This window comes from Nicotiana sylvestris, chromosome 9 (genome assembly GCF_000393655.2).
Source record: "Nicotiana sylvestris chromosome 9, ASM39365v2, whole genome shotgun sequence".
Lineage (NCBI taxonomy): Eukaryota > Viridiplantae > Streptophyta > Magnoliopsida > Solanales > Solanaceae > Nicotiana > Nicotiana sylvestris.
Genome location: NC_091065.1, coordinates 178,198,689 through 178,209,754, shown reverse-complemented (window position 1 = coordinate 178,209,754; position 11,066 = coordinate 178,198,689).

Below are 11,066 nucleotides of genomic sequence, written 5' to 3'. Positions count from 1 at the left end.
ATGGCGTGGCCTCCCAGTTTTGAAGTTGGGCGTTCGGTCCCATGTACAGCATCTCAGCAGTGCTTGTGCCTTCACCTGGTTGAACCATGTGGACCTCGTAGAGCATTTCTCTCATCGCCCCACATATTTCCTCGATTTCCTCAGCTGTGAAGACCTCATCATCTTCTTCTTCAGCGTACCTTGGCCTGACGAAAGTCGCATATAAATCCGGCAGTGGTTGAGGCAACTTCCAGCCCTCATTTCTCCTTTTCTTTGCCCACTCTTCGTCTGCTGGAGTAGGTTTGAAACCTAGTCCAAAAGGTTTCTTGGTGACTGGCAAGGTAATGGGTTCTGTTATTCCCTGAAGGGTTCGTCCAAGCCCCTTCCCTGGCCTAAATCCGTGCCGGATCATCTCTTTGGCCACCATAACCGAGGCGTTAGACAAGAAAGGCTGGGGGCAGGGTATTCCCTCTTCGTGCTGCTCTGCCAGTACAATCTCGAAAGCTTGATAGACCGTATGTTCGCTCCCTTCTCTCGGTTCAAGATATGGGATGGATGGGTCCCGATAAATGGCATGTTCGTCTTCCCCATGGACCACGATCTCTTGGTCTTCGTACTCGAACTTCACCATCTGGTGAAGAGTGGAAGGCACGGCTCCTGCCGCATGGATCCAAGGTCTGCCAAGGAGGAAATTGTATGATGTGTCCATGTCGATCACTTGGAAGGTTACTCGAAATTCGACTGGTCCTATGACCAACAACAGGTCTATTTCTCCCATGGTATCTCTCTTGATGCCGTCGAAAGCTCTCACGCAGACGTTGTTGGGTCGGATTCTTCCTGCCCCAATTTCCATTCTTTGTAGCGTGGAGAGCGGGCAAATGTCAACACCTGATCCCCCATCCAGCATTACCCGCTTGACATAGTAGTCCTCGCATTTAACTGTTAGATGCAAAGCCTTGTTGTGTGCCGCTCCTTCTGGGGGTAAATCATTCTTGCTGAAAGAGATTTGATTGACGGCGAAGAATCTTTCTGTCATCCGCTCTAGTTGCTCCACCGAGGTTTCAACCGGTACATATGCTTCATTCAGGGTTTTCAGCAGGATCTTTTGATGCTCGGTTGACCTCATTAATAATGACAGCATGGATACTTGCTCAGGGTGCTTGCGCAGCTGATCTATCACTTCGTAATCTGGCATCTTCATTTGTTGGAAGAACATTTCCGCTTCTTCAACACTCACGGGCTTCTTTGATGGGAAGCGCCTTTGTGTGGCGTTGTTCAGTTCTTGGGTATTTGAGTACCCTCCAATGAAAGTATTTTCTGGAAGTTCTCCCATGACCTCTTTACCTTTGTACATTACCAAAGTCTTTTGATAATTCCACGGCACTGTGGACGGGTTGGTCATTGGCTTTTGTGGCACGCGTCCGATAACCACTGGCTCATTCAGCCGAGGTGGTTGAATCGTCCCCCGGACCACATAGGCCCCTTTTGGCACGTACATAGGTTTTGTCTTTTTGATCCCGAAGTTCTGCGTCTTCTTGGCTTGACCTCGCGGTATGTAAAGAACTCCACCCTTTGCTGGCACCACTTTCTTCTCCACCTTCTTTTCAGGCTTGCTCTCTGCAACCTTGGCCTCCTCCCCCTTTTCTGGTTTCTGGTCCATTTCGGGCCTCTTCCCCATGTCGACAATGGCAATTATGGCTTTCAGAGCAGGGTCGAATTCCTTGTCTTCACAAATCATTCCGATCAGCGGCCCATTATTGTGAGCAGGTAGTGGATTGTTAGTTACATTCGGGATCTCCTCGTCCCTTAGCACTATCTTCCCTTGCTCTATCAAATTTTCGACCACTCTTTTCAATGACCAGCAGTTCGTTTGTATCATGTCCCTCGGCTCCTGAATGATAGGCGCATCTGACTCCGGCTTTGTAAGAAGGCGATGTTGGGTTTTGCCTCGTTTGGGGAATTGGTTGCAAGAAACCCAACTGGACTAGCTTAGGGAACAAAGTAGAGTATTGTTCACCGATGGGCGTGAAAGTCCGCCGTCGAGGTGGCTCTTGGGGGCGGTAGTTATTCTGCGGGGGTTGTGGGTTATAGTGGTTGCGGTAAGGAGGCTGATTTCTGGGAGGTGGAGCTGGGCCTCGGTTGGCTTGTTGTGGTGGATGGTTATAAGGTTGGGCATTCATGACCATATAAGGTTGATGAGCATATGCCACATTTGAGTGGGGGTAGTAGTGTTGTGGGGCCCTTTCCGGAAAATGGGGCCTGGGATGACGATACTCCCTTGCTTCAGAGGCTGCCATAGCCGTTTCTTCCTTCTTCTTCCCCCTTGTCGTTCCTCCAGACCCGCTTTGGACGGCCTGAGAGGTCGCCCTTATGGCTGCTTCCCGTTTTCAACCCATTTTCCACCATCTCTCCAATCTTGATCGCTTCCGCGAATGGCTTACCCATGGCCGACATCATGTTTTGGAAATAGTCAGACTCTTGAGCCTGGAGAAAGGTAGTGACCATTTCCACTTCATCCATGGGAGGCTTTACTCTCGACGCCTGTTCACGCCACTTAATAGCATACTCTCTAAAGCTTTCCGAAGGCTTCTTCTTCAAATTCGACAGAGAGTTTCGGTCTGGCGCAATGTCGATGTTATACTGGAATTGTTTTACAAAATCTCTGGCGAGATCATCCCATATATGCCATCGGGACATTTCCTGATCCATATACCATTCCGAAGCTATCCCTACTAGGCTTTCCCCAAAATATGCCATTAGCAGTTCTTCTTTTCCGCCGGCTCCCCGCAATTGGTTGCAGTATTTCTTAAGATGTGCAATGGGGTCACCGTGCCCATCGTATTTCTCAAATTTGGGGGTCTTGAAACCCGTTGGCAGGTGCACGTGAGGGAACATGCACAGGTCGGCGTAAGAGACACTCTTTTGTCCGCTCAATCCTTGCATATTCTTCAGACTTTGTTCAAGGCTTCTCATTCTCTTGGCAATCTCATTTTGTTCTACAACTCTGGGGTCCTGATCCTGTCCTGGTGCGAGCTCGCACTGAGGCGGTAGAGGATTAGTACTGGTAGCGAACCTAGTTGGTTCCATTGAGAACGATGGTGCTTGGAATGTAAAATAGGATGAGTCAAAGCTTGGCTTGTATGTGACAGGCTGTGCCGTAGCTGGGCAAGGCGATGCAGTAAAGATGTTCATGCTTGCATCAGTGGCCGACATTCGGGGATGAGGCTCAGAAGGTGATCCTGCAGAGAAGGCGGAGGTGGCTGGGTACCCAAATGGGGTAGCAGGGTAATTTATGGGGATATTAGAAGTCCCACTTGACCTGGAGAATAATTCAGGGAATCCGGGGACGACACTTGGCGGCTCTTTCCCATTGTTCCAGTCATCCAGCATTTCCAGCATGCGGAGCCGTAGGATTCTATTTTCCTCCGCAGTTGCGGATTCAGGTGTGAGGACGGCTGAGATTGAGCTCTCCTCAGAGACGGGGACTGTTTGCAATGGAATTTCAGAAGACATTTCCACACTTCCTTTTGATCTGGTGAAGTAAGTGTGAGTACTGCTTCTGGTCCTAACAACAGGTAGTTGAACACCTCTCCTTGACCTCGTGAAGTACGAGTGCGAGGCCAGACTTTCACCAAACCAACCGTCTTTCCAAAAACCCTGGAAAAATGCTCAAAGACAAACGCGCGGTTAATTTGCAGCAAATAATAGATAGTTAATCTCACGTTGGGCATGATGCACCTATACAGTTAAGTGAATTACTATATGTTTGCTACGAGAGCATGCGTCATTCCGGTATTTTTCTCTTATTGGTTTTCCCTTTTTTTTCTTTTCTTTTCCTTTTCTCTTTTGTTTTCCTTTTATTTTATTTATTATATATTTTTTTTATTATTTTGTAGTAAAAGAAATGCGACCGGATCCGATGAGGATTGCCTACGTATCACGATGCCTACGTGAATCAGATCATTACGTAGTTCGAAAAACACAAATGGGTGTAAAAGAAACAACCTCTTTATTGTTGAAACGTTCTATTACAAGCTACATTTTGCAAAAGAAAGAGAAAATTTTGAAAATAAACCTAGACTCAAAATAGACTGAAAATCACCTTGATGAAAAAACAGGCAGAAGATGCTAAAATACAGATTTGACCTATGAATGCATTATGGTTTTAAAAATTGGTTTCCGCGGGGCATCGTTCGGCCTCGCCGCGGTCCTAGGCGTGATATCCCTCTCAAGTTGCTCCAGCTCGTGCATAGTCTGCTTGACATAACCCATTACTGCCGAGAGGACGGTAACGCTGGACATGTTCTCACATCGTAGACATCGTCTGGTGATGGCATGGGCAATGGCCTTGATCCTATCTCTGGTTTGCTTCTTCTCTATGAGTAGGTGCCTTATCTGATCACTGCACGTCTTGAATACCTGTGAGTCCTGTATGTGCTGATCCCTCAGCTGCCGCACTTCTTCCTTCATTTGGGCCAACAAGTCGTAACAGTATCTACTCTCCATTTGGAAATCCCTGGCCTGCTTAACTGCTTTAAACTCAAGTGTAGCCATCTCCCTCTTTATTTTGGAAACAGCCTTCTCGTGGTCACGTTTCAATTGGTTCAAACATCGGCGATGCTTATCTACTCTTGTTTCCCACCGTGCCTTGAACTCTGTCATGACCTTTTCGGATTCTTCTAACCTGTCTCGCCATTCCGTGATCTCTCTTTTCAAACCCTTTATCAACCGCTGGTCTGATTGACTTCTGGGTTGCTCATCAAGAGACAATCTCAATTTTTGGACTTGGGCCTTAAGTTCTTCATTCTCTTGGATCAACCTATTCTTTTCGCTTCGATCCGCCGCGATTTGTACGCTGTTATCGAATTTCAAACTATCTATTTGTAGCTTCAAATCGCCAATCTCTGCTCGATAACCCTTCTCTTTTGCTAACCAGTTCCATTGCCCTTGGGATGATTCTACGAAATCTTTGAGATGCGGCCTCTTAGCCGGTCTTTCGTAAGACAGGCTACCTCTAAACCAAGCGTGATATCCTGGGGCGACTTCCCCTTTTGCCGTATCGATCACACAAGTGTTTGCTGTCAGATGTTGGCATTCACTCCAGATTTGGCGAACTTCTTCTTCAGGGAAATGACCGTTCGGACTGATTTCAATCACTTGGGTACTCAAATCTTCATCTTTTGGTACCACTTGGTACCTCCCAAGTTGCCTCAAAACCCGATACGGTGCATAGGGTTGGATACTTTTCAGTCCCATCAACAGAAAGTGAGGCCGGGTTGCCGGCATGTATATGATTTCCTCGATAGGTGACCATCCGAGCGTCCATTGGATTTGGCTGGCGGTGAGAGTTCGGAGAAATGAGGTCCATGATGTGACTCCCTCAGGTAAATTGAGCCCTTTGATTCTCGTGTAGAATTCTCCAATACAAGTTTTCTCTGGCGAACCATAACCCAAAAGTGAGGAGCGATGACATAAATGATCGGTCATCCACACTTGCAACAGTAGGTTACATCCTTCGAAAAAGTCACCCCTGGCTCGACAAACAGTGAGAGCCCGGAAAATGTCAGCCATAATCATAGGCGCCAGAGTACTTTTATCTTGGGTAAGCAAAGTACTGACAACCCCAGTCATTCTTAGATCGATGTGGCCGTCCTTCCTTGGGAACACTATAAGACCTAAGAAGGCCGTCATGAAAGCCAACTGCCTGTGTTCGTCCCATTTTTGTCGGTTGCCTTTACTACATAGTTTGAAATCCGGCTTATTGAACCCGCCCTCATGACCGTATCTAGCATACATGAGATGGAGACTGCAGAAACCTTTGGCAAGATCTGGATGGTGAAATGTTCGGGGTATTTTCAGAAAATCCAAAAATCGGTGTACCGTGACGGCCCTAGGTGCAATCAAGTACTTGAACCTTAACGGAGCTTCATCACCCCCAATGTATCCCGCTATTTCCTCCAACGTCGGGGTGAGTTCGAAGTCTGAAAAATGGAATACATTGTGCGCCGAATCCCAGTAAGTGACCAATGATCTGATAATATCACCCCGAGGCTGAATGTCTAGTAAATCCGGGAGATTTTTCAGATATTTCCTCACTTTGCCTTGCCCCTCTTTGCCTAAGTCGTTCCACCATAATCGCAACTCAAAAGGGATCTTGGTCATTATTGAAAACGATTCATTTTGTATCGTGCTCATCCTGCACATTTATTTAGGGTGATAAACTTTATTAGACTCAAAAATTAAAATTATCTAGATTTTTTTTTTTTTTTGCAAAAACGGGAGGTTGGACCCGCCGAGGGTTGCCTACGTATCTCACCCCGTGCGAGAATCAAACCGGCGTAGTTCGGTCATATCGTGAATAGAGAAAATCAAATAAACCTAGCAATCAAGAATAAGTATTATTTTTGGAGAAAGATAAATACTAAAAAAAATATTTTTTTTTGTTTTTTTTTTTTGCAATATTTGGACTATTAGTCCGAATTTATAAAAGGGTACTACAAAAGAAACAACACATTTTTTGAATTATGAGTTTTCCATTTTTTTATTTTTTTTTTAAAATAAATACCCCCTCTTCTTTCTTAAAAAGAAAAGAACAATTTTTATATGTTTTTTTTTAATGAATCAAACTAAAAGACAACTTTTGGTTTTATATTTTTTTTAGAAAAATTCCGACGAGGTTTCGACACTACATTGGACATTGGTTTTATTTTTCCAAAAAGTAATTATCTCCCTACGCTGCTATTTTTCTTTTTTTTAGAAACCGGTCAGCATGCGGAACCGAAGCAAATAAATGCGCAAAACAAATAGGATGCAGCAGGGTGGTCTTTTCATTTCAGGTTGCTTGTCCTAGACGAACCCAACCCCTGTGTTGAGCCCCCTAAGTCAAATGCAACATGATGCAAATAAGCGTTCCTACTAGGGATCCGGCATGAAGTCGAGTTATACTAGGTTTAAACCTTGGTATTTGTTCTAGACTGTGTACCCGAGCGGACAACTCGAGTCGAGGAGGGGCAACTTACCGGGAACCAAAAGGCCGTCCGGCTTCGTAACTTATCCGACCTCTTTCTTATTTCAGGTATTGACACTAACAGAATAGGGAGTCTCGACCAGCGAGCTTCTCCCCGGAGGTAAGAAAAGAAGGGTTTCGGCACAGTTTATATACAGTTCAGATAATATCAAAGCGGTAAAAGACAACATTTAGCACGTTATGCAAAAACATGTAATAAAGATCAGATAATAAAGCCAAATATAACAATTATTCTAAGCTCGAATTCTTGAACCCTGAACCAGTGGTTCTGGGTACATTGTCCCCAGCAGAGTCGCCAGAGCTGTCACACCTCCTTTTTGCGCGCCCGCCCCGAAGGGTTAAATGCGCGAGGGGAGTTTTTCCAATTTAAGTGACAATATTCGAAATGGGATTATTTATTTAATTCAGAGTCGCCACTTGGGAAAGGTTTGGCTTTTGGTGTCCCAAGTCACCGGTTTATCTTGAATCCCAAATCGAGGAAATTTTCGACTTTTCCAAATGAAGTCTGCGAACCAGAAATTCTAAGTAAGGAATTCTGTTGACCCGAGGGAAGGTGTTAGGCACCCTCGAATCCCGTGGTTCTAGCACGGTCGCTTAAATTGTTATAATGGCTAAATATCTGATTTAAATACAGGTTGTGACTTATGTGCTTTTATTAAGTTTAAACCGCTTTTATTATTATCATTTATTTTTATGGAATTGCAACGTCGTGAAAATGCGTCTCGAACCACGTCACAATCAATGCACCCGTAGTTGTTAACACATTTTGACTCCGTTGAGACTTGGATTTGGGTCACATCAATGTGCACCCGATTTTAAGAATATAATTTACTTAAAGTCGCGCCTAAAGAATCTAAACGCGTTATTATCTTTGGGGAAGGCAGTGGAATTCACTAAACAGTCCATCCCAAATTCTAAGTATTTATCATGATCAATTATTGAGGGCCCCGCAATTTGCATTTTTATTCGGCGAGGCTCGTCTCATTATTTTAGAAGGGTACCCTACAGTGGCTACATTTCTACTACGTTTATCTTTAAAGAGAAAGATGATGTCGAACTTTGCTTGTTTGAACAAATACAGACTGAATCCTTATTATGTTTGCCGAACCTTAACTTGTTTGATTACCTGATTGATTGTTTATGAGGTGAGGGTTACCTTATGCTTTGTCTTCATTGAGTGAATACGCTTATTAATTTGCTAAGTGAAATTGCAAACAAACTGACAACATATATTGAGTTATGTCTAACGACCTCCAAGTTCTATTTTAACACTCTAACCTATTCGAAATTGATAAACGAAATCGGCTGTTTATTAGGAAAATTACTACTAATTGAACTCAGAATGACTATTAGTTTCTCTCAACAATCATCACATTGTTTTGAAACAAAGAATCTATACCGAAACCCGATATCGAACCTGCATTGGAACAAATAAACTGACAAGAGAACTGGCATTCATAGCCAGACTCTTAATGTGACTGCATGAGAGTTTGTTTGGGATACATCTATCCCAGACCTAATACCACAGATTTGTCAATTCAGTGGTCTAGGCAAAAATACATACAAGTGCTTGCCATGACTCTATGTTGTACAGTCGTAACTAAAGCCAAACAGCGTTATACTGAACTGAATGTATACTAAATCAAACGTGTTGTCTATGTCATACTGTCATTACTATTGAACAGTGCTATCTAACAGTCCATCTCAAACAGAATGTATGCTAGTTTATACAAAGTATTTGCAATTTGCAGCAAAAATACAATCCCAACTAACATTCGACCTATTTTTAACACCAATGTTATAACATGAACAGCTGTTCGTTTTCTTTATTTCTGCTTCAACTTCAAACTTTCAACAATACAAGGTTTCAGAGATTGTGTACCTGGAAATATTTGACAATTGAAGAAAAGGGGCAGTCAGCAGAGTACAATGACAACAAAATGTAGCAGCAATCACAGCACTATCAGTGGCAGCAGGGCAGAATAGCAGCAGGCAAAGCAATACAGCAAGAAACAGGCTCGAGTGCAGAGATGCAACTATGGCCAATAGAAAGTAATAGCCAAATAACAACAACACCCAGTGGAGTAGAATCAGAACTCCAGACAGACCAAACCAATAGTAAACCAATGAAAACACTCGACTAATAGACACAACTGGAATTTCAAAGAATCAGAATTGATTTGAACAAGTTGAACAACCAATAATAATAGGAGGAAAAAGTTTCTGATTGTTGGTTGTATCCCTTCTATCCCTTAATCTCTCTCTATCTATGTGTATCTATTTGTATGTATTTCAGCTCTCCTTTCCAAACTCCTCACAGTGTGTGTATTTTCTTTTTCAGCTCTCTAAGTCCAGTCCCTCTTTTGTATGTCTATCTCCTAATTCTGTATCTCCCAATTCTGTCTCTCCCCCTCAATTCTTTATATCTTTTATCTCCCAGATCCTCCTCCTTTTATAAGCCTCAACACCATCTCTTTTAACAGCCTGTTTTCAAAATGTCACAGTACCCCTCCCATGTGTTTTTTACCTTTTCAGATCCCAATTAGTTATTTAAGTATATAACCTCCATCAACATTCCCTGGCAGACTTACTTTTAAAAGGTTTAATACTTTTTAAACTTAAAGCAAGGTATGGGCAGTAGAATATGTCTGACAGCATATGCTGTCAACACATTTTAAAATTAAAAGCCCTTTTATGAAGGAAACAGGCTGTGCACAAAGCACATGAGGTGCACCAATGCACATGTTGTGCACGAGTGCACATGCCTTCCAATTCAGAATTTAAGCACTACTGATCCAATTCAACAGCTATAAGTAAACAAAACTGGTTCTTAATTGATCTAGGCAAATGTTCATCAGAAGCAAATCGATTTACTTTGTTCAGACAGTTGAAACTAATTGACGACACATGTCGACTCGACTATATTAGCATTAACATACACAATCGTAGCCAAAAATCAGACATTTAAACAGTATCGATACATGGTTCGAATTATACTGACTAAGCAGAAATACACTCGAGGAGTCAACTAGTCAGTCCAAACTTGAAAATCAGCTACTTGCACAACATTTACATACACATTATCAGAACAAATGGAAAGACTCACTCAAACAAACAGAAGTTCAGGCAAAGTGGACAAACAAAAGTTGGTAAAATTAAAACAAATATGAACAGACTTTTAAAACAAATCAACGGACTAAAACAAAAATAAAGAAAAGAAGAACAAGACTCACCTCAAATCTTTGAAAAATCAAAACCTTGACTTGGATTTGGACCAACCTTTCTTAAGGCTGAATGGACTTTAAACGAAGTGTTTCTCAGATGAGAAACACTTTGATTAAAGTCCATTAGACCTTAATCTCTTCGGTTGAACCAGTGAAGGAGGAACAAAACTTTCAAACTTAGATCTGGGATTCAGGCTTCCCTGATCAGATTCGGACCAAACCAAGTATGGTTTGGTCACGAGGGGTCTGGGGAGTGTCTGGTATGAATTTGAAGCAGATCGGTGTAGATCAGGTTCCGACTCGAATCTTCAAATGAAGATTCGAGAAGGTGGGATAAGATTCGAAGCATGGGGTTGATAGATTTGGGTTCAGGATGGCATGGGGGTTCTATGGTGTTAAGGGTAGGGTCACCGGCGTTCATGCCGCCGGGTTCCTGGTGAAGGGAGATGGGGGCGGCTCTAGGGTTCCGGGGTTCTTTGTGAGGATGATGAAGGGCAGGGGTATTTGGACAGGGGGTGGGGTATGAGGGGCAGCTTATATATGGAGTGAGTGGATGGACCTCAGCCGTTGGATGAGGCATGACGAAGGGCCAAGATCCTTCCACTTGAGGGAAACAGTGTCGTTTCGAGTGTTAGGGGCAGGGTTGGTTCGGGTAACGGGTCGGGCAAATGGGGTTATGGGTGAGAGATCCGGACCGTTGGATCAGCTTGGTTTGAATGGTTGGGATGGATTGGCATTGAAACGACGTAGTTTTGGTGTTAAACTACGTCGTTTTGATGCCTGGGGAATGGGCTGTGTGGACCGGTGGACTGGGCTATTTGCTTGGGTTCCAAATT